This window comes from Rhinolophus hipposideros, assembly GCF_964194185.1.
Source record: "Rhinolophus hipposideros genome assembly, chromosome: X".
Lineage (NCBI taxonomy): Eukaryota > Metazoa > Chordata > Mammalia > Chiroptera > Rhinolophidae > Rhinolophus > Rhinolophus hipposideros.
In genome coordinates, this window is record NC_138046.1 from 85,742,669 (window position 1) to 85,767,572 (window position 24,904).

Here is a 24,904-nt window from a genome sequence, read left to right on the forward strand (position 1 = left end):
GTTCAACATCCGCAAATCCATTAATGTGATACATCATATAAACAAAATAAGGGACAAAAATCATATGATTATATCAATTGATGTAGAGAAAGTATTTGACGAGATACAACATCCATTTATCATTAAAGCACTTAATAAAATAGGTATAGAAGGAAAATACCTTAACATAATAAAAGCCATCTATGACAAGCCCTCAGCTAATCTCATAATTAATGGTGAAAAACTGAAGCCCTTTGCTCTACGTTCAGGAACGTGACAGGGCTGTCCCCTATCACCTCTGCTTTTCAACATAGTGTTGGAATTCCTTGCCAGAGCAATCAGGCAAGGGAAAGAAATAAAAGTCATCCAAATTGGGAATGAAGAAGTTAAATTATCACTCTTTGCAGATGACATGATGCTATATATAGAAAACCCTGAAGACTCCACCAAAAAGCTATTAGAAACAATCAACGAATACAGTAAAGTTGCTGGCTACAAAATCAATGTACAAATCCATTGCATTCCTATATACTAACAATAAAATCTCAGAAAAAGAATAAAAAAAAAAACAATTCCTTTTGCAATTGCTGCAAAAAGAATAAAATACCAAAGAATAAACTTAACCAAGGATGTGAAGGACCTTCATGCTGAAAACTATAAGACATTTTTGAAAGAAATTGAAGAAGACACAAATAAACGAAAAGGCATTCCGTGCTCATAGATTGGAAGAATCAACATAGTTAAAATAGCCATATTGCCCGAAGCAATATACAGATTTAATGCAATCCCCATCAAAATCCCAATGGCATTTTTTAAAGAAGTAAAACAAAAAAAATCATCAGATTTGTTTGGAACCACGAAGACCCCAAATAGCCAAAGCAATATTAAGAAAAAAGAACAATGCTGGAGGTATCACATTCCCTGACTTTAGCTTGTACTACAGGGCTACAATAATAAAACCAGCATGGTATTGGCAGAAAAAGAGACACATAGACCATTGGAATAGAATTGAGAACCCAGAAATAAAACCACACAAATATGGACAGATAATTTTTGACAAAGAAGCTATAAACATACAATGGAGGAAAAACAGCCTATTCAATAAATAGTGCTGGGAGAATTGGATTGCCACGTGCAAAAGAATGAAACTGTACTGCTATCTGTCACCATGTACGAAAATTAATTCAAAATGGATCAAAGACTTAAGCTTAAGACGTGACATAATAAACTGCATAGAAGAAAACATACGTACTAAACTTATGGACCTTGGGTTCAAAGAGCATTTTATGAATTTGACTCCCAAGGCAATGGAAGTAAAAGTTAAAATAAACAAATGGGCCTATGTGAAACTTAAAACTTCTGCACAGCAAAAGAAACCATCCACAAAATAAAGAGGCAACCAAGTGAATGGGAGAAGATTTTTGCAAACATTGCTTCCGATAAGGGGCTAATATCCAAAATATACAAGGAACTCATGAAGCTCAACAACAGAAAAACAAACAATCCATTGAAAAATGGGCAGAGGACCTGAAGAGACATTTCTCCAAAGAGGATATACAAAAGGCAAATAGACAAATGAAAAAATGCTCAACATCACTAATCATCAGAGAAATGCAAATAAAAAACACAATGAGATATCACCTCACCCCAGTCAGAATGGCTATGATCAACAAAGCGAATAGTAACAAGTGTTGGAGAATCTGTGGAGAAAAAGGAACTCTCATACACTGTTAGTGGGAATGCAGACTGGTGCAGCCATTATGGAAGGCAGTGTGGAGGTTCCTCAAAAAATTACAAATAGAATTACTGTATGATCCAGCAATCCCTCTCCTGGGTATGTATCAAAAAAAATCTGAAAACATTTATGCATAAAGATACGTGTGCTCCAATATTAATTTCAGCTTTGTTTACGGTGGCCAAGACATGGAAACAACCAAAATGTCCTTCGATAGATGAATGGATAAAGAAGTTGTGGTATATATACACAATGGAATACTATTCGGCAGTAAGAAAAGACGATATAGGTACATTTGAGATAGCATGGATGGATCTAGAGAGTGTAATAGTAAGTGAAATAAGTCAGACAGAAAAAAGCAGAGCACTATGTGATTTCACTGATATGTGGTATATAAACCAAAAACAACAAAAGAACAAGACAAACAAACGAGAAAAAAAAAACTCATAGACACAGACAATAGTTTAGTGGTTACCAGAGGGTAAGGAGGGGTGGGGGGAGGGAGATGAGGGTAAGGGGCATCAAATATATGGTGATGAAAGGAGAACTGACTCTGGGTGGTGAACACACAATAGGATTTATAGATGATGTAATACAGAATTGTACACCTGAAATCTATGTAATTTTAGTAACAATTGTCACCCCAATAAATTTAAAAAAATAGTTTAACATGAAAGTTTTGCTGTGAAGTTCAGGAGATATATGGGAGAATAATTGTAAGGGAAGTGTCATCAAAAGAAGACATTTTTTTAAAGTTGAGGATAGGGGACCATGACTGTATGCTAATTGGAATCAACACTAGTGCAGGAGAATATGAAGATTCAAGAGAAAAATGGTTATCCGTAAGGGTTAAATCAGTAAAAGGGTAAGAGTAATTAAGAGATCAACTGGAGATGGTGGCTTTGTTAAAATGATGACACACCAGCAGCCCCCCTTTATATTCTTATTACAGATATCCTCATACCTACATCCCTGTATATGGCCATATTCAAAAAGAGATATTATCAAACCAGTAACGGTCAAAGGATAGAGGGAAAGAAGTTTGAAGTCCATAATATCCACACTGACTACTGGCACTTAATCTAGACTGACAAATTTACGTTTTGGGAGATGTATTGGTTAGGGATTATTGCAAACCACTAGTAGTTCTGTGTCATGTGAGTAAATGTCTGCATGTGTTTGTATGTTCAGAGAGGAGAGAATGCATGGATTGATCCCATTGTTAAGAAAAAAATTTCAACAATGAAGAAAATTAATGAAGGGGACTTTCTCATTTTCATGTTGGGGGGAGGAAAGGGCAGTCAGAGACTGAGAAGAAAAGCTAGGAACAGGGATCAACACAGAATGGAATCTCCCTGGAAGGCCTTCACTTTCTTTTGGGGGGGGGAGAGAGTAGAAGAAGATGGGCAATTTTCCCTGGACTCTAGAAAGAGTGATATTGAGCCACCATTTCCTAGTAGTACCATATCACAAGTCTAGCTTACCTTTCATCTGTAATTAAATTCTGCTCTTCTCATAGAGTCTAAGAGGGTGTTTAGGGGGATTTAAGGAGCAGAGCTCTAAGCAAAGCATTGCCTTCCTTGCATTACTGTTCCTTCAGGTCCTACTCCAAGGGACTCTCCTCCTGGACATTCAGAGAGTGGCCAGCACCCAAGCAGATCTGGGATCTCCTGAGAGGGGTGTGAGACATAGAGAAGTGTCCGGCAGGTGGATTCTGGCAGTGGGTATGAGGCAAACTCTCTTTACAAACATAGACCGAATGTCTCAAAAAGACCCTGAGATCAAGAGAGTGGGCAAGACTTTGCGTTCTGTCCACTGTGGGATGTTTAACTGATGGGGAGATGAGATTGCTTCGATTATTTTGGATGGAGAGGTTCCGGAATATGAGACATGGTGGGCAGTTGGGACCCAGGAAGAGAGTGAGGCTGCACAAATGGACGTCCAGAAACATCTTACAATACAGGGAGAGAAGAGAAGAATAGATGGGGACACAATCCCAACTTTTGTGCTGCCCTTACTCACTAAACAATGGTGTCCTGGGAAGTCCCACGTCCTGACTGGTACCTTGCTTGTCTGGCCTCTGAAATTGGGAGCAAATGCAAAGGAGGTAGTTCGCTACTTAGAATACGGGGTAGGGAAGAACTATCTTCTTAGTTCTGTGGTTTGTTTGTTTTTTTCTACAAAATCAGAAGACTGGAAGAGACATCCCTCCTCTGAGTCTCGCCAAGCCCCTGGTAGAACAGGGGTAGGTCAGGAAGTGAGAGCCCCATCAACTGTTCTCATGGTCTGGGTAGAGATCTCTCAGGCCTAAGAGGAGAGGAATGAGTTGTCTGTATTGAGTGACTCCCCTACTGGGGATCATGGAACTGTACTGGGAGCAGTACTTCTGAAATCTGGCTGGAACAGAGGTTTGTGTCAGGAAATTGAGGCTAGTAGAAACCTCTATAACGTGATAGAGGCTACGGGGTGGGAACAGGGGAAGTGGGTTGGGTAGCGGTAATCCTGGATTCCATCGAATGGTTTGGAGGTAAAACAAATTGTTGGTAAGAAGGTGGCTAGGGCACAAGGAACCTAGGTCTCCCAACCACGTAAGTGGATTTGGAGACTTAGAAATTCTAGGTTCGTATTGGGCTGCTCTACAATTTCTATCCTCCTCCACCAGGCATCGGGTACAGGGCAAGATGGAACTAAATAGAATGTGCTTTTTAAATCCCTGAACAGTGTCTGTGTACCTCAGAGGAAGACAGAGCAGACATGCCTCTGCCTTTCTGTTTGTCTCATTCATTGTCCCTAGACATCACAGGACATAGAGACCTTGGTTACCATGGGAACTGAAGCTAAGTGATGCATTAGACCGTGGGAGAAAAGCAGAGGTGGTTCTACTATAAAGGCCCTTGGGAGAATACATTTGAGCAAAGCACTCACATTGAAAGAACTCAGCATTTCCACAGGTACGTTGATCCCTGTGATTATTATTACACTCAGAACACAAAGGTGCATGCATATACACAGATGGGTGCATGGGTGTGTACACAGACACACACACACACACGTTTCATTCTCTGTATCGTGCTGCTTGGCCCATGAGATTCTTGTGAGTCAGGCTGTGCATGACCACTTCAACATGTATCATCGCCCTCTCATCTTTCCACTTTTCCTCATCCCTCTCTCACGCCTACCTGCATTGTCTTTCAGTTTCTCCTCCCTCTTCATTTCCCTATCCTTCACTTCTCTCCCTCCTTAGTTTTTTATTCTGCCCCTCCATTGTTCTGCCCTCTTTTTCCTTCTGCTTTCTCTTTATACTTTGTTCTTGCTCTCATCCTCCCTTCCCTGCCCCTATCCAGTTACTAAATGGCGTGAATTAATTCATTCAATTACGATCGGCCTGTTATGTATGGCCCATGTATGTCGAGTTTTCATCCTCGTAGATCAGTACAATTACAAAATTAATCTCAGACATCACTGTTTTGTTGCAAATTATGATACGTGATGTGAGATTAAATGACAAGGAGCTATGAGTTTGAACAATACAGGGACAAATTTCCATGTTGGGCTCAGTGAAGGAAATGTTATTGGCATTTGGTTTCCTGCCATCCAGCATCTTCTTCTTTTCTCTTTGGGTAACTGCTTTCCTTTTTACTTTGGGGGCAACCACCCTCTTCCATTTTTGCAGCATGATGGGACTATCACCCATGGTGTCCTGCCATCCAGTAACCAAGTTGTGAACATGAAGTTTAACCACATGCCCACACTTTGGGATCTAACAGATAACAACAGAGAGAAGTGCTGTTTTGTCTTGTCAGTGGACACTTGGTCCTGCTACCAAGTTTCCCAGAGGCATCTTTTTCATGGCCTTCATGCATTCTCTTTCTCATTCGTTCTGCTTTCCTCTCTTCCTCTTCCCTCACTCCTGGCTAAATCCTTTTGTTGCAGGTGTAATCCCACAAGGACAAAAAGGATGGGTGAGGAGACAATACGAATAAAGTATTAGAAGATGGAAAGCAGACAGGTGAGTGACCTAAGAGCACTTAATCTTTTTTTTCTTATTAAATTTATTGGGGTGACAATTGTTAGTAAATTTACATAGATTTCAGGTGTACAATTCTGTATTACATCGTCTATAAATCCCATTGTGTGTTCACCACCCAGAGTCAGTTCTGCTTCCATCACCATATATTTGATCCCCTTTACCCTCATCACCTACCCCCCACCCCCTTACCCTCTGGTAACCACTAAATTATTGTCTGTGTCTATGAGTTTTTCTATCTCATTTGTTTGTCTTGTTCTTTTTGGTTTATATACCACATATCAGTGAAATCATAGGGTTCTCTGCTTTATCTGTCTGACTTATTTCACTTAGCATGATACTCTCAAGATCCATCCATGTTGTCACAAATGCTCCTATATCATCTTTCCTTAACGCGGAATAGTATACCATTGTGTATATATACCACACTTCTTTATCCATTCATCTATTGAAGGACATTTTGGTTGTTTCCATGTCTTGGCCACCATAAACAAACTTGTAATGAACATTGGAGTACACGTGTCTCTATAGAGGAATGCTTTCAGATTTTTTGGGTAGATACCCAGGAGAGCGATTGCTGGGTCATATGGTAATTCTATTCCTAATTTCTTGAGAAAGCTCCACACTGCCTTCCATAACGGCTGCACCAGTCTGCATTCCCACCAACAGTGTATGAGGGTTCCTTTTTCTCCACAGCCTCTCCAACACTTGTTACTATTTGTCTTATTGATGAAAGCCATTCTGACTGGGGTGAGGTGATATCTCATTGTGGTTTTCATTTGCATTTCTCTGATGATTAGCGATGTTGAGCATTTTTTCATATGTCTATTTGCCATTTGGATATCCTCTGTGGAGAAATGTCTCTTCAGGTCCTCTGTCCATTTTTCAATTGGGTTGTTTGTTTTTTTGTTGTTGAGTTTCATGAGTTCCTTGTATATTTTGGATATTAGCCCCTTATCAGAGGAACTGTTTGCAAAAATCTTCTCCCATTCAGTTGGTTGCCTCATTATTTTGTCAATAGTTTCTTTTGCTGTGCAGAAGCTTTTCAGTTTCATATAATCCTATTCGTTTATTTTAGTTTTTACTTGCATTGCCTTTGGAGTCAAATTCATAAAATGCTCTTTGAACCCAAGGTCCATAAGTTTAGTACCTATGTTTTCTTCAATGCAGTTTATTGTGTCAGGTCTTATGCTTAAGTCTTTGATCCATTTTGAATTAATTTTGGTACATGGTGACAGATAGCAATCCAGTTTCATTCTTTTGCACGTAGCTATCCAATTCTGCCAGCACCATTTATTGAACAGGCTGTAAGAGCACTTAATCTTAATCCAGCAGTGCAGAAAGTTCAGAAGCAGACATCTTTAACACCCCACACCAGACCCTCAAACTGTCTGTGAGCTTGGCAGTGGTATGCACCCCTGCAAGCTACGGTTAATGCTGGGGTTGTAAATTGCATGATTGCTCCAAAGTAGAGTTAAGAAACATTTAGCCACCCAGAAGCCCTCTCACCTCCCAGTAGCTGGGCAAACTGCTTTCTCCAAACCCTTGGGGCTGTGAAGAGAAACTTACTCTCTGCAGGGGATGAGGCAGCAGATTTATGGACTTTGGAACCTCAGGCATCCGAACCCCCTATAGGGATTTAAGTGTAAAATCTACGTGAAAGCTCAATCCCTAGCCTCATTCCCAACTTGGTGGGCAAACTGCTTGCATTTTGCCTTTTCCCATAGATGCAAGAGACTCTTCCCTGGGTGGTCTACCATCACAAGTGGAGAGGTTAATAATCTTAGCAGGCAAAGGACTCCTAAGTTTTCAACATTAGTCAGTTCAAAACATTTTCCAATTTCAATGTGATTTCTTCTTAGAGCCATGGATTATTTAGGAGGTATGTCTTCATTTACAAACATATGAGGGATTTCCTAACGCTCTTTGTTATTAATTGATAGCTTATATATACAAATACACAAAGGACAGTGCTTATGTACACTCCTGGGAGTCTATTCATTTATAATACTTTATGTAACTTTTCAGTGGGATACAACACAAAAATGGAATTGCACGACACAAAAATGTACCGCTCAGGAACTTATTACATTACAAGCATCTGACGAAGTACAATACAGGTCCAGTGATTGGGCATTGCCCGCAACACAAAAGCACCCTCATTCCCTTTCTGGATCACACCAACTGCCACCTCAGAAAATCTAACGAGTGTTTTGACTTTTTAATTAAATTTTTTGGGGTGAAATTGGTTATTAAAATTATATAGGTTTCAAGTGTACATTTCTAGAATACATCATCTATATATTGCATTGTGTATTCCCCACCCAGAGTCAGTTCTTTTTCTATCACCATATATTTGATCCCCCTTACCCTCATCTCCCATCCCCTGTCCCACTTACCCTCTGGTAACCACTAAACTATTGTCTGTGTCTATGAGTTTTTGTTTCTCATTTGTTTGCCTTGTTCTTTTGTTGTTTTTGGTTTATATACCACATATCAGTGAAATCATAGAGTTCTCTGCTTTTTCTGTCTGACTTATTTCGCTTAAAATTATAATCTCAAGATCCATCCATGTTGTCACAAATGTTCCTATACCATCTTTCCTTAACGCCGAATAGTATTCCATTGTGTATATATACCACAACTTCTTTATCCATGCATCTATCGAAGGACATTTTGGTTGTTTCCATGTCTTGGCCACCGTAAACAAAGCTGCAATGAACATTGGAGCACACGTGTCTTTATGTATAAATGATTCCAAATTCTTTGGGTAGATACCCAGGTGAGGGATTCCTGGGTCATATGGTAATTCTATTTGTAATTTTTGAGGAACCTCCACACTCCTTTCCATAGCGGCTGCACCAGTCTGCATTCCCACCAACAGTGTATGAGGGTTCCTTTTTCTCCTCAGTCTCTCCAACACTTGTTGCTATTTGTCTTGTTGATGATTGACATTCTTACTGGGGTGAGGTGATATCTCATTGTGGTTTTTATTTGCATTTCTCTGATAATTAGTGATGTTGAACATTTTTTCATATGTCTATTTGCCATTTGTATGTCTTCTTTGGAGAAATGTCTCTTCAACTCCTCTGCCCATTTTTCAATCGTGATGTCTGTTTTTTTGTGGTTGAGATTCATGAGTTTCTTATACATTTTGGATATTAGCCCCTTATCGGAGGCACTCTTTGCAAAAATCTTCTCCCATTCAGTCGGTTGCCTCTTTATTTTGCCGATGCTTTCTTTCGCTGTGCAGAAGCTTTTAAGTGTCATATAGTCCCATTCGTTTATTTTACATTTTAGTTCCATTGCCTTTGGAATGAAATTCATAAAATGCTCTTTGAACACAAGGTCCACAAGTTTAGTGCTTATGTTTACTTCTATGCAGTTCATTGAGGCAGGTCTTATGCTTAAGTCTTTGATCCTTTTGAATTAATTTTCACACATGGTGACTGACAGCAGTCCAGTTTCATTCTTTTGAACGTGGCTATCCAATTCTGCCAGCACCATTTAATGAAGAGGCTGTCTTTCTTCCATTGTATGTTTTTAGTTTCTTTGTCAAAAATTATCTCTCCATATTTATGTGGCTTTATTTCTGGATTCCAAATTCTATTCCATTGGTCTATGTGTCTCTTTTTATGCCTATACCATGCTGTTTTGATTAGTGAAGCCCTGTAGTACAAGCTAAACTCAGGGAGTGTGATACCTCCAGTATTGTTCTTTTTTCTTAAGATTGCTTTGGCTATTCGGGGTCTTTTGTGGTTTCAATTAATCGGATGAATTTTTGTTCTATTTCTTTAAAAAATGCCATTGGGATTTTGATGGGGATTGCATTCAATCTGTATATTGCTTTGGGTAATATGGCCATTTTAACCATGTTGATTCTTCCAATACATGAGCACGGAATGCCCTTTCGTTTATTTGTGTCTTCTTCAATTACTTTCAAAAATGTCTTATAGTTTTCAGCATGAAGGTCCTTCACATCCTTGGTTAAGTTTATTCCTAGGTATTTTATTATTTTTGCTGCAATAGGAAAAGGAATTGTTTTTTGTATTTCTTTTTCTGAGATTTCATTGTTAGTATGTAGGAATGCAATGGACTTTTGTACGTTGATTTTGTAGCCAGCAACTTTACTGTATGCGTTGATTGTTTCTAACAGCTTTTAGGTGGAATCTTTAGGTTTTTCTATATATAGCATCATGTCATCTGCAAAGAGTGACAATTTAACTTCTTCATTCCCAATTTGGATGCCTATTATTTCTTTCTCTTGCCTGATTGCTCTGGCAAGGACTTCCAACACTATGTTGAAAAGCAGAGGTGAAAGGGAAAGCCCTGTCGTGTTCCTGAACATAGAACAAAGGGCTTCAGTTTTTCACCATTAATTATGAGATTAGGTGAGGGCTTGTCATACATGGCCTTTATTATGTTAAGGTATTTTCCTTCTATACCTATTTTATTAAGTGTTTTAATCATAAATGGATGTTGTACCTTGTCAAATAATTTTTCTGCATGAATTGATATAATCATATGATTTTTGTCCCTTATTTTGTTTGTGTGATGTATCACATTGATGGATTTGCTGATGTTGAACCATCATTTTGCCCTGGGATGAACCCCACTTGGTCGTGATGAATAATCTTTTTAATGCATTGTTGTATTCGATTTGCTAGAATTTAGTTTAGGATTTTTGCATCTGTATTCATCAGAGTTATTGGCCTACAGTTTTCTTTTTTTGTGTTGTCCCTACCAGGTTTTGGTATCAGGGTAATGCTGGCCACATAAAATGATTTAGGGAGTACTGTCTCTTCTTCAATTTTTTTGGAAGAGTTTGAGCAGGATTGGTATTAGATCCTCTTTGAAGGTTTGGTAGAATTCACTAGTGAAGCCATCTGGTCCCTGACTTTTGCTTTTGGGAAAGTTTTGGATGACTGATTCAATTTCGTTACTGGTGATCAGTCTGTTTAGACTTTCCAGTTCTTCATGGTTCAGCCTTGGAAGGCTATATGACTCTAAGAACTTCTCCATTTTTTCTAGGTTATTCAATTTGGTGGCATACAGTCCTTCGTAGTATTCTTGCATGAAGATTTGTATTTCTATGGTGTCCGTGATAACTTCCCCTTTTTCATTTGTGATTTTGTCAATTAGTGTCTTCTCTCTTTTTATCCTAATGAGTCTAGACAAGGGTTTGTCATTTTGTTAATCTTTTCAAAGAACCAGCTCTTTGTCACATTAATTTTTTCTATTGTCTTTTTGTTCTCTATTTCATTTAGTTCTGCTCTGATTTTTGTTACTTCCTCTTCTGCTGACCTTGGGTTCCACTTGTTCTTCTGTTTCTAGTTCTTTACAGTGTACCATGAGGTTATTTATTTGAGATTTTTGTTGTTTCCTGAGATAGGCCTGTAATGATATAAGTTTCCCTCTTAATACTGCTTTCGCTGCATCCCCAAAATTTTGGTAGCATGTATTTTCATTGTCATTTGTTTCCATGTATCTTTTGATCTCTCCTCTAATTTCTTCTTTGACCAGTCTTTCTTTAAAAGTATGTTGTTTAATCTTCATGTATTTGTGTTTTTTCCTGCTTTCTTTTTGCAGTTGATATCCAATTTGAAATCCTTGTGATAAGAGAATATGCTTGGTATGATTTCAATCTTCTTACATTTCCTGAGGCTGATTTTATATCCCAATATATGGTCTATCCTTGAGAATGTTCCATGTACACTCAAAAAGAATGTATAGTCTGATGTTTTAGGATGAAGTGCTCTATATATGTCAATTATGTCCTTTTCATCTAATGTGTCATTTAGGGCTGCTATTTTGTTATTTATTTTCTGTTTGGATGATCTATCCATAGCTGTCAATGATTTGTTTAAGTCCCCTAGTATAATTGTGTTTTGGTCAATTTCTCCCTTTAGTTCAGTTAGTAGTTGCTTAGTATATTTCGGTGCTCCCTGATTGGGGGCATAAATATTGATGACTGTTATGTCTTCTTGATGTATCGTCCCCTTTACCATTATGAAATGTCCATCTTTGTCTCTTGTCACCTTTTTCACCCTGAAGTCTGTTTCATCTGATATCATTATGGCTACACCTGACTTTCTCAGGGTACCATTTGCTTGGAGTGTCAATTTCCACCCTTTCACTTTGAGTCTAAGCTTGTCCTTGTAGCAGAGATTTGTCTCTTGGAGACAGCATATGGTTGGGTTTAGTTTTCTGATCCAATCTGCTACTCTGTGCCTTTTTATTGGTGAGTTCAGTCCATTTACATTTAGGGTGATTATTGATATGTGAGGATTTCCTGTCATTCTAGCTTTAGTTTTCTGGGAATGCTGTGTCTCCATTGTTTCATTGCATTTTTGTTGTTGTTATTTATTTATGTGTGGAGGTATTCTATGATGTTTCCTCTGTTTCTTCTTTTATTCCAATATATATTTCAGTTTTGGATTTGTTTTGAGTAGTTACCCTTAAGTTTATGTAAAAGAAACTTTGATGTTTAGAGTATTCCAGTTTCTTCAGCATGCTTACTGTCTCCATTCCCATAATCCGGTTCGGGCCTTTACTCTCCCCCTTTTTATGTTGCCACAAATTGTCCCTGTTGATAGTGGTCGAATAGCCTCCTTTAGTATTTCTTTAGTGCAGGTCGTGTATTAGAAAATTCCCTCAGTTTCTATATGTCTGCAAAGGTCTTTATTCTTCCTTCATATCTAAAGGATATCTTTGCTGGATACATTATTCTTGGCTCATAATTTCTCTCTTTCGATAGTTTGAATATTTGGTTCCTCTCCCTCCTGGCTAGTAGAGTTTCTGCTGAAAAATCTGATGATAATTTAATGGGCTTTCCTCTGTAGGTTACCGTCTTCTTTTCCCTGGCTGCCTTGAGGATTCTTTCTTTGTCGTTGATTTTAGACAGCTTAAATACAATGTGCCTTGGAGAAGCCCTGTTGGGATTGAGGTAATTAGGTGTACTATTTGTTTCTTGGATTCGACGATCCAATTATGTCCACAAGTTTAGGAAGTTCTCATCAACAATTTGTTTGAATATATTCTCTGTTCCCTTCTCTCTTTCTTCTCCTCCTGGTATGCCCATTATTCTTATATTGAGCTTTCTGATAGAGTCAGAAAGTTCTTGTAGAGTTCTTTCATTTCTTTTAGTCTCAAGTCTCTTTCTTCTTCCATCTGTGTAATTTCCAGGTTTCTATCTTCGATGTCACTGATTCTTTCCTCCATCTGGTCAACTCTACTACCTAAGACGTTTATTTCATTCTTCATTTCTTCTATTGAGTTCTTAATCTCCAGAAATTCCATTTGATTCTTCTTCAATATTTCAATCTCTTTCGTAAAATGCTCATGTTGTTCTTTGATTGTGTTTCTGAATTCATTAAATTGCCTTTCTGTGTTTTTTTGCATCTTGTTGAGATTTTTCAGAACTGCAATCTTGAATGCTGTGTCATTTAAGTCACATATTTCCATATCTTTAAGTGCTTTTTCTGGAGACTTTTCAATTTATTTCTGAGCTGTCATGTTGCCTTGGTTATTCATGGCAATTACTGATTTATTATGTCTCTTCCTAGACGTCTACAGGGGTGGCTTCTGCAACAGGTTGATAGGAAGAGGTCTTTCTTTTGTTTTCCAGTACTTGTTGGTAGAATGTTTTATTTTTTCTCTGACTGCAGATTTTTGCCCCCTGTATCACACAGTAGTGCTATGTTTTCTCTGCACTTTCCAGCTTTTCACAGAATGGGGGGATTCCCTGGGAAATGGGCTCCTTCTCTGTTAATAGTTCGCCTGGGTCATAGGGCTCCACGTCCCTGTGCGGATGCGGAGAGCTTTTGAAGTTCCAAAGTTCTTTCTGCACCAGATTCAGAACCCATATGTTTCAGCAGTTCAGTTTACTCCTGCAGGGATCTTCCCAGATGGGTGGGGCCAGGGGCGGGGTGAGTTGTGAGAGGTGGCCAAGTGCAATGGCAGCGAACACGACCACACCGGGTCCCGCTTAAACAACTCCCTCCCTTTTGCCAGAACTAGTTTGGCTGTGAATCTGTGTCTGTGGTCCACAGTTCTCAGAACAGCAAATATTCTGTTCTTCTGATCTGACACTGCTACTGTTCTGCTTCTAGCACCAGGCAGGTGGAGGCGGGGCAAGCTCTGGAGGGTAAGGTGGGGGTGGCAAGTCTCAGTGCCTAAGGCTTCTGTTCTCTGCTCGGCAGTGAGGGCTTAAACCACCATTATCAGCCTTCTTTCCTCAGTCTTTTCTCCGAGGTCTCTGCCTTGAGCGTTGGGTTCATCGTGTTATATGCTGCACCCTCAGCCCTGTGGGCCATAATCAGAGCCCTAGCAGTCCGAGTTCTTCCCTCTCCCGCAGCTGCGGTAGTTCCAGGATGCAGAGAGCTTGGAGCACTGAGCCAGGTCTACGTCCTGCGCCCAAGGGGGCTCATCTCTGCACTTCTCTCTTCCCTCCTCCCCAACTCGCGTGATTCTCTCACCTTTAGTTGAATTCAGTAGTGGGCCTGTTCATCTTGCCTGTCCTCTGTGCAGGGAATCCTTTTTGGAGTTATTGTTTTACGATTAGTTGTAAATTCCAGGGGAGCTTTACAGAGGCCCACATCATGCCGCCATTTTTCAATTAATACATTTTTTAGAGCAGTTTTATGCTTACAGTAAAATTGATTGAAAAATACAGAGAGTTCCCACATACTCGTTCACCTCGCCACCTGTACCCCACTCTTGGTTTACCCTATCATTCACGTCTTGTATTATTTGGTCCATCTGTTACAATTGATGAATCAATATTGATACATGCCTATTGACTAAAGTCCATAGTTTTGCATTTGGGTCCACTCTTTGCATTGTACTTTTGAAAAATGTATGACATGTGTCCATCATTATTGCAACATAGAGAACACATTCACTGTCCTCAAACTCCCTTTTGCTCCACCTCGACTTCCTTCCTTCAGTGCCCACAAATGCTGGTAACCATTGATCTTTCAACTGTCTCCATAGTTTTGCCTTTTCCAAAATCACACTGTTGGAATTAAACACTACGTAACCTTTTCATATTGTCTCTTTTCATGTATCAACGTACTTTGAGGTTTTCAAATGTCTCTTGTGGCTTGATAGCTCATTTCTCTTTAGTGTTGAAAATATTGCATTCTATGCGTGTACCATGGTTTACCCATTCACGTACTGCAGATCATTTTTTTTGTTTGTTTCAGGTTTATTGAGGTACAACTGACAAACAGAAGTATACATTTAGGTTCTACAATGTGATGTTTTGATATATGTATTCATGGTGAAATGACTACCATGATCAAGATAATTAACATATCCATCACCTCACATAGTTACTCTTCTATGTGTGTGTATGTGTGTGTGTGTGTGTGTGTGTGAGAGAGAGAGAGAGAGAGAGAAAGAGAGGGAGAGAGAGAGAGAGAGAGAGACAGAGAGAGAGAGAGAGAGACAGAGAGAGAGACAGGGAGAGAGAGAGAGAGACAGAAAGAGAGAGAGAGAGAGAGGTGAGTACAGTTGAGGTCTACTCTTTCAGCAAATTTTAGGTACGCAATACGTTATTATTAACTGTAGTCAGCATGCTGAACAATTGCTTCCAAGTTTTGGCAATTATAAGTTTTTGTGCAGACAAAAGCTTTCAATTCATTTAGGTAAATGATTTAGGCAAGGAGCATGCATGATTGCTGGATCGTATGGTAAGAATATGAAACATTCACTTTTTTGTCTGAAAATGGTTTTATTTCACGTTCATCTTAAAGGATATTTTTCCTGGTTATAGAGCTCTCAGTTGGTTATTATATTCTTTCACCACTTTGAAGATACCATTCTACAGACTTCTGCCTTCCTTGTTTACATCGAAAGTCAGCTGTCAGACTCGTCATCCTGTTTTCAAGACTATGGCTCGATTTTTCCCCAGTTGCTTTGATGATGTTCTCTTTGTTTGCTCTTCAGAGGTTCAGCTATAGAAGTTTAAGAGAGATTTACTTCAGAATTATCCTGCTTGGGATTCTCAGTGTTTCTTGAGTGTAAGGCGAGGAGTTATTCAGCAGCTTTGGAAACACCCAGGCCCCTCTCTGTTCCAATATCACCTAGGCACTTTTCTCTTTGTCATCTCTTCATGGAACTCCAACTAAAATACGTTAGGCCTCTGCATCCAATATATTCCTCCCTAACCCATTCTGCATTTTTCATCCTTTTGTCCCTGTACATTTTATTCTAGATATTTTTACCTGACCCATCGTCTAGTACACTCATTCTCTCTTCACCTTCGGTTCTTGCTTTCAGATACTTTGTTTTTTATGTGTAAAACATCTGTCCCATTTCTTTCTTGGTTTTGTTGAGGCATAATTTATATTTTATACCCATTGAAGTGTCCAGTTTGATGAGTTCTGACACGTTGAAACATCTGTGTAACCACCACCAATATCGAGGGAGAGAACATTTCCAGTGTCCCACAAAACTCCCTCTGTGCCTTTGCGGTCATTCTCCTCAGTCACCTCCAGCCGTGGGCAACCACCAACCTTCCTTCTCTCATTTTAGTTTTGACTTCTCAAGAATTCTATGTTAAATGAATCAGGCAGTATGAAGTAATCTGTTTCTGGCCTTCCTTCCAGTGCTTTTGATAATCCCATGCATTGTGAATGCCGGTAGTTTGTTCCTTTTGATTTTTGTATGGATATGTGACAATTGGATAATCCATTCACCAATCGATGGACATTTGGGATGTTTTCAGTTTGGGGACATTATGAATAAAGCTGCTACCATCATTCATGTTCAAGTTTGGTGTGGACATTTGGTTTATTTCTTGGGTTAAATCATGTATGCTTATTATCCATGTTGGACTATGTTTGTATGTGATTTGAAGTAATGTGAAAGTGGCATTTCTTTTCATCTGCGCATTCAACGCTTGTCCAATATTTGTAGAAAGCATGTTTCCCCCCATTGGATTCCATTAACACCACTGTCAATCGCTGGATTACAAGGTAGTTGTATGCTTAACCCAATAAGAAACTGCCAAGCTTTTATGGAAAGTACCCAGTTTTTGCACCAACACCTATGAAAGAACTGTACTGGCTCCATCTCACCAGCTCTTGCCATTGTCTGCCATTTGAAAGCCGTCTGTGGGCATTCTAGCAATTATGGTGTGCTGTCTCATTTCAGTTTTAATTTGTATTTGCCTATTGACTCATGAGTTTGAGCAACTTTATATGTGTTTACTGGCCTTTCGTGTATCTTCTTCAGGAAAATGTCTGTTCAAATATTTTGCCCACTTTCAAAACACGTTATGGGTTCCCATTACTGAGGTGTAGGAAATTTTTTATATATTCACATGTGCAAGTAAGTTCTTAGTCATATATGTGTTATCCCTCTCTGAGACTGGATTTTATTTTCTTAACAGGATTTTCCAAGCAGCGAACGTTTAAATTTGCTTTTAAATATTTTTGTAAAGTCAGTTTATCAATTTTCTTTGATCATTGATGCTTTGTGTGTTCTAAGAATTCCGCCTAACATAACAAAGGCTTTTCTCTTGTCACCATGAACAAGTTTTCTAATTTTGTCCTTTACATGTATGCTTATTATTCATGGTAGACTACATTTGTATGTGATTTGAAGTAATGCGAAAGTTGCATTTCTTTTCATCTGCATATTCAACGCTTGTCCAATATTTGTAGAAAGCACGTTTCCCCCCCATGGGATTCCATTAGCACCGCTGTCAAACACCAATCGCCCCTACATGTGTATGTCTATCTCTGGACTTCCTATTTGTTTTCCATATATTTATATGTCTATACTTATACTACTACCACACTGTCTTGATGACTGCAGCTTTATAGTAACTTACGAAGTTGGGCATGGTGAGAATTTCAAACATGTATTTCTCGTTCTGAATTTTGCTGGCTATCCAATGTTTTGTATGACAGTAAAAGTTGTAGAATCACCTTGTTGCTTTCTAGTCTTTTGAATTTCCGTGAATCAAAAGATCAATAGGGGAAGAATTTACATCTTGGCAATATTGAGTCTTAACATGCGTACATGTCATCTATCTCTCCATTCATTTATATCGTGTGAATGTGGATTCTACTGCTATTGGGTGGAATGTACTATCATTAGGTCAAATTAGTTGATGCTGTTGTTAATGTCTTCTTCATCTTCATTGACCTTCCATCTATTTGCTACATCAAAATCTCAGAGATAATTTTTGAAATTTCCAACCACTAAAAAGATTTATGTGCCCTATCTCTTTTAAGTTATGTCAGTTTCACTTTATGTAATTTAAAGCTCTTTGATCCAGTGCACTGAGGATTGTTATGCTTTCTTGATTAAGTGTCACTTTCATTATCACTAACTGTCCCTGTTTATCACTAATAATGCTCCTGGTCCTGAAAGTACCTTATCCATTTTTATACCTTTTCTTTTTTCCTACAATTCATTTTCACATGGTGTATCTTTTTCAGCCCTTTCGCACTGAACCTGTCTCTGTGTCTACATTAAAGTGAGTTTCCATTCAACAGCATATTGTAGTATCTTGCAGCTATCCTGCCTAGAAATCGCTGCCTTTTGTTTGAGAGTTTAGAATGTTTACATATAGTTTAAGTATTAAACATGATTGGCTTTAAATCCACCGCCTTATTTTGTGTAGATTGCTTCCTTGCATCCTTCCTTCCCTCTTGACTTCCTACTTTCCTTCATTTCTCTCCTCATTCTTTCACCTAATTCCTCTGTCATCCTGTGTATTACTGAGCTAATTTTCAGTATTCCATTTTCAATCTGTGAATTGGATTTTACCTGTTTCTTTTGTTTTATATTTCAATTGTCCCTGTAAGATTACACTGTACATATTTCATTTAGATATTTCACTTACAAATAATTTCACTGCATGTGCAAAACAAAAACCTTAGAAGTATGCCTTTATTTCTCCATTCCCATCCTTTAGCTTCTGTTTTCATGTATTTTATATATATATATATATATATATATGTATATATACATATATACACATGTATACACACACACACACACACACACACACACACACACACACGAGGTCTGACAATTAAGTTCGTGAACTTGTTGCAACGATATTGCTAACCTTTTTGATATCTAAAGGAGGAAGACGTTTTGATGACATTCAGGACATCAAGGGTAATACGACCAGAGCTCTGATGGCCATTCTAGAAAAGAAGTTCCAAAACTGCTTTGAAGGGTGGACTAGGCACTGGCCTCAGTGCATAGCTTCCCAAGGAGAGTATTTTAAAAGTGACTATAGTGATGTTCAGCAATGAGGTATGTAGCACGTTTTCTAGGATGTCTTCACAAATTTAATGTCTGACCTCATATATGATATCCCCATGATGCATTTTTATTGGTTTTGAAAACATTCAGTTACCATTTAAGGACAGTCATTGTTAAATTCCCCACACACACACACATATTTACCATGTCTATAGCTGCTCATTCCTTTGTGTTTATCCCGGTTTATATTTGTCATGGTTTTACTTCATCATTCAATGGTTTTCCATAGTTCAGGCCACTGGTGTAGAATTCCAATAGTTATTTTTGTTTGATTGGAAAAAACTATTTCACCATTATTTCTTTAACTTTATATTTAAGTTAACATTCAGTGACATAGATTTCTTTTGGACATCCAGTTGCAGGAATTTTAACATATATATATATATATATATATATATATATATATATATATATATATATATATATATATACATATATATTTATATCAGTATTCAAAACATTTCCATACTCCCATGAAGTCCTTTTGTAATCACACTCACTGCACACCTAAACATGGCACCACTGATCTGCTCACAGTCAGGATTGTTTTATCTTTACAAGAAGGTCGTATAAATGGAACCCTTTAAAATGCAACCTTCTGAGATGGGCTTCTATCAATAAACATAATGATAGGGTGTTTCATCCAAGTAGTTGATTGTATCAATAGTTCATTCCTTTCTACCACTGAATAGTATTCAACTGTGTAGAAATAAAACACTTTGTTGAAGGGTAAGTGGATTGTTTCAAGTTTGGGGTAATTATGAACAGAGCTCCTCTAAGCATCGTGTACAGGTTTTTGTGTGAACTCAAGTAAAATCTCCTCTAGGGGAAATCCTTCGGGGTGAGCCTGCTGGCTCATATGTCTAAGGGTATGTTTAATTTCATAGGAAGCAACAAAACTGTTTTCCAGAGAGGCTGTGCCACTTTATATTTCCTCCAGCAACATGTGATAAATCCAGGTGCTTCCCATCCTAAACATCATTTGTTATTGTCAGATGCGTTATTTGTCTGCTTGGTTTTTTTTCTTTCTTTCTTTCTTTCTTTCTTTCTTTCTTTCTTTCTTTCTTTCTTTCTTTCTTTCTTTCTTTCTTTCTTTCTTTCTTTCTTTCTCTCTCTCTCTCTCTCTCTCTCTCTCTCTCTCTCTCTCTCTCTCTCTCTCTCTCTCTCTCCTCTCTCACATTTAACAATTTTAATACAGTAATACTGGTATCTCACCTTAATTTTTATTTATATTTGGTTCTCTTTATACATGTATACTTATATCTGTATCTACATATATAGATATATTCTATATATAGATATAGATATATTCTATATTCTATATCTCTATATAGATATATCCTATATCTATATCTAATCTATATCTATATCTATATCGAATCTATAACTAATCTATATCTATATCTGTATCTGTATCTGTATCTATATCTATATCTATATCTATATCTATATCTATATCTATATCTATATCTATATCTATATCTATATCTATATCTATATCTATATATCTAATCACCTTTGTGTTGAAGTATCTGTTGAAATATTTTGTCCATTCATTTCTTTATGTTGAGTTTCAACAGTTTTTACATATTCTGGTTACAAGTGCTTCGTTGGATATGTAATTTGCAAATACATTCTCCCAGTTTGGGATTTGTAGTTTCACATCGTTAACAGTATCATTCACAGAGGACAAAGGGTTTTTTGGTGTCATGCCTAAAACATCTTTGCCAAACTCCCGGTCAAAGTTTTTCTGTTGTTTCCTTCTAAACGTTTTATAGTTTTCTGTTCTTGAGTTACATCTAAGATTTATTTTTAGCGGTTTTAGTATGAGGTGTGAGGTCCCTTTACTTTTAGATGGACATCTGGTTGTTTCCACACATTTGTTGACAAGACAGTCCTCTCTTCATTGCAGTGCTTTGGTGCCTCATCCGAAAAGAATGGGTCATGTTTTGTGTGACTAGTTCTGGGTTCTCTCCTCTGGTCTATTTATGTGTTTGTCTATCCCTTCACCATTGTCGAGCTGACTTTTGTTTACTGTAGCTTTATAAGTTTTAAATGAGGTGATGTGATTCCTCCGACTTTGTTCTTTTCACAATTGATTTGGCTCTTCTGGTTTCTTTTACTTTTCATAAAAGCTTTAGAATCCACTTGTCTACCTACAAAACATCCTGCTGGGAGACTTATTGGAATTGCATTAAATCCATAGATAAATTTCAGGAGTATTGGCATTGTCACTATGTCAAGTATTCCAACCCATGGCCATTTAGTGTGTTCCTCCATTTATTTGAGTCTTCTTTTATTTCTTTCTTCGGTGTTTTGCTGTTTTCAGCATACAAATACAGTGCATCATTTGTTAGATTCAGAACTAAAACTTGCCCTTCTTTTTGAGTAGTAAGTAGTAGTATTCTCTTAAATTTCATTTCCCAATTCTTTGTTAGTATATAGAAATAGAAATGGAATAATATACAAATATATATACATATATATGCACATATATATGACATATGAATACATACACACACACGTGCGCGCACACATACACCTCTGTGTGACTTCAAGGGAGTCAATCAGGTTGTCCGTGAATACGAACAATTTTAACATAATCTACTGATTCATGCCACAATGTGGAAGAATTTCCTGAGCATTCAAGCAGAGAAAAAAGAGGGCAGGCAGCAAAGATTACATAGTGCATGTCTATGTTTTACAACAGGCTCTAGGAGAGAGAATTCTAATCTACAGCGATATAGAAAAAAGATCAGTGACTGCATAAGCCTGGATGTCGATGGTAGTCATTCACTGGGAAGGGCTGCAAGGGAATTTTATTAGGTGTTGAAAATGTTCTCTTTCTTGATTTGGGTGGCACTTACATGGATTGTAGCATTTGTCAAAGTCCGTGGAACTGTACACTTAAAAATGGTCACATTTTCTTACTTGTAAATTAAAGCTGGTAAAGAGAAACCCTGACCGGTGTGAGGTGATATCTCATTGTGGATTTTATTTGCCTTTCCCTGATGATCAGTGATGTTGAGCATCTTCCCATGTGCCTGTTGACCAATTTGATGTCTTCTTTGGAAAACTGTCTATTTAGTTCTTCTGCCCATTTTTAATCACATTGTTTATTTATTATTATTTTTTCTATTCAGTTGTGTATGTTTTTTTGTGTGTTTTATCCTACATATTTTGGATATCGATCCCTTATCAGGTGTATGGTTTGCAAAAATGTTCTCCCGTTCCATGGGCTGTCTTTTCGTTGTGTTAATTGTTTGTTTTGATCTGCAGAGCTTTTGAGTTTGATGTACGTAGTCCCATTTGTTGATTTTTGCTTTTTGTGTTGCGCTTTTGGCATCGTGTCCAAAAAAGGTCATTGCCAGGACCAATATCAACGAGCTTCTTTCCCACATTTTCTTCTAGGAGTTGGGTGGTATCACCTTTTCTGTTTACGTCTCTGATCCATGTTGAGTTCATTTTTGTGAGTGGTGTGAGATAGGCAGCCAATTTCATTTTTCTGCATCTTTTTCTCCAACCACTGCAGGAAACAATATGGAGGTCCCTCAAAAAATTAAAAATAGATCTATCTTATGACGCAGCTATTCCACTGCTGGATATATACCCTCAGGAATGAAAACAGGAGTTTGACTAGAGATATGCACTTCAATGCTTATCACAGCATTATTCACAGCAACCAAGATATGGAAACCACCCAAATGCCCATCAACGGATGAAAGGATAAAAATGGTGTGGTATATATACAGAATGGGATATTATTCAGCCAAAAGGACGATATCCTGCCATTTGTGGCAACATGGGTGAACCTCAAGCACATTATGCTAAACTAGACAAGTCAGAGAAAGACAAGTACTATATGATATCAATTACATGGGGAATCTGAAAATCTCAACCCTGTAAAAAAGAAACAAACAGTAGGAGCTGGAAGAAAGATTGTCACACGGCAGCCGTGCGACAATATCTGGCCCAGCTCATGAATTCGAGCGGTTCTCTTAAAGATCTGATGGGCAAGTATCTTCAGATGCTGGGAAAAGCCATTCCGTTATCTGGGGCAGAACAACTAGAAGCTTTGAAAGCTTTTGAGGAAACAATGGTAAATGAGAATGTCAGCCTCATGATCTCTGGACAGTTGCTGGCTGATTTCTGCTGCACACATCTCCCTAACCTGCCTGATAGCACAGCCAAAGAAATCTATCATTTTACCTTGGGAAAGATCCAGCCTCGAGTCATTTCATTTCAGGAGCAGATTGCTTCCGTAAGACAGCATCTTGCATCCATATACGTGAAAGAAGAAGGTTGGTGAAATACAGCCCAAGTGTTGGTGGGAGTTCCTTTGGAAACAGGACAAAAACAGTACAAGGTAGATTATAAACTGGAGACTTATCTGAAGATTGCTAGGCTATATCTAGAGGATGATGATCCAGTCCAGGCAGAGGCTTACATAAATTGAACATCATTGCTTCAGAATGAACCAACCAATGAACAGTTACAGATACATTATAAGGTATGCTGTGCACGTGTTCTTGATTATAGAAGAAAATTCATCGAAGCTGCACAAAAGTACAATGAGCTGTCTCACAAGACAATAGTGCACGAAAGAGAAAGACTAGAGGCCTTAAAACATGCTTTGCACTGTACCACCTTAGCATCAGCAGGACAGCAGCGTTCTCAAATGCTAGCTACTCTTTGTAACTTGCTGCTTACGGGATCCTAGAGAAAATGTACCTGGATAGGATCAGCAGAGAAAATCAACTGCAAGAATTTGCTGCCATGCTGATGCCTCACCAAAAAGCAACCACAGCGGATGGTTCTAGCATCTTGGACAGAGCTGTTATTGAACACGATTTGTTGTCTGCAAGTAAGTTATATAATAATATTACCCTTGAAGAACTTGGAGGTCTTTTAGAGATCCCTGCAGCTAAGGCAGAAAAGATAGCATCGCAAATGATAGCAGAAGGACGTAAGACTAGATTTATTTATTTTCACTTTTTAATTTTTTTGATCAGATTGACGGAATAGTTCATTTTGAAACACGAGAAGCCCTGCCAACATGGGACAAACAGATCCAATTGGTTTGTTTCCAAGTGAATAACCTTTTGGAGAAAATTAGTCAGACAGCACCAGAATGGACAGCACAAGACGTGAAAGCGCAGATGGCTCAGTGAATCCTTCTAGAACTTCTGTGCACACACTATCTTTCCCCACGTTGTACAGATTAATCTCACTATCTCCAAAGCCTTTGCATCATAATCTTGCATATTTCAATCCCTTTTATGCTGTATTCTATTTAAAGAAGACATTATTAAAGCGGGAAGTACAGGCATTTAACAATATGTAGTTCCCATATATTCAGGGTCTCTGTGTATCAAGCTAACTCAGATGTTTTGAAAGCTTTTCTTTAAACGGAGTAAGGGAAATATCTGTGACTAAAAAGTTTGGGATTTGTGATAGCTTTGTAGTCATGTACAACATAAGTGCTTTGTGCCTCTCCAAATGTAGTTATTCTAATAAATAGAGAAGTGAGAGAAAAAAAACACGCCAAAAGATCAACAAACAAAAACAGTAAAATGGGGGTTACCAGGGGATGAAGGTGGGGGGCTGGACAGGGGATAAGGTTGATGGTGTTTAAGGGTACAAACTTGTAATGAGTACTAAAGAAGCCATAGAGATCTAATGTATAGTATAGCGAATGTAGACAACAACATCATACTATAAGTATGCAATGTGATAAATATTGTTTCAATGGCAACAATGTTACAATATATGACATATGAAAGTACCATGCTGTACACCTTAGATTTACACAGTGTTACCTGTCTAACGTATTCAATATAGAAAACAAAATAAACCTTGACTATTAGTTT

General features: G+C 38.1%; 1 pseudogene across 1 annotated transcript; it reads left to right on the top strand.

Moving 5' to 3' along the window:
* The first annotated feature begins 4,642 nt into the window (after window positions 1-4,642).
* LOC308495255 (COP9 signalosome complex subunit 4-like) lies at window positions 4,643-24,595 on the top strand (annotated as a pseudogene). Its single transcript has 4 exons — window positions 4,643-4,665; window positions 5,648-5,723; window positions 18,849-19,025; window positions 22,567-24,595. The product of its transcript is annotated as a COP9 signalosome complex subunit 4-like (transcript).
* Window positions 24,596-24,904: the final 309 nt, after the last annotated feature.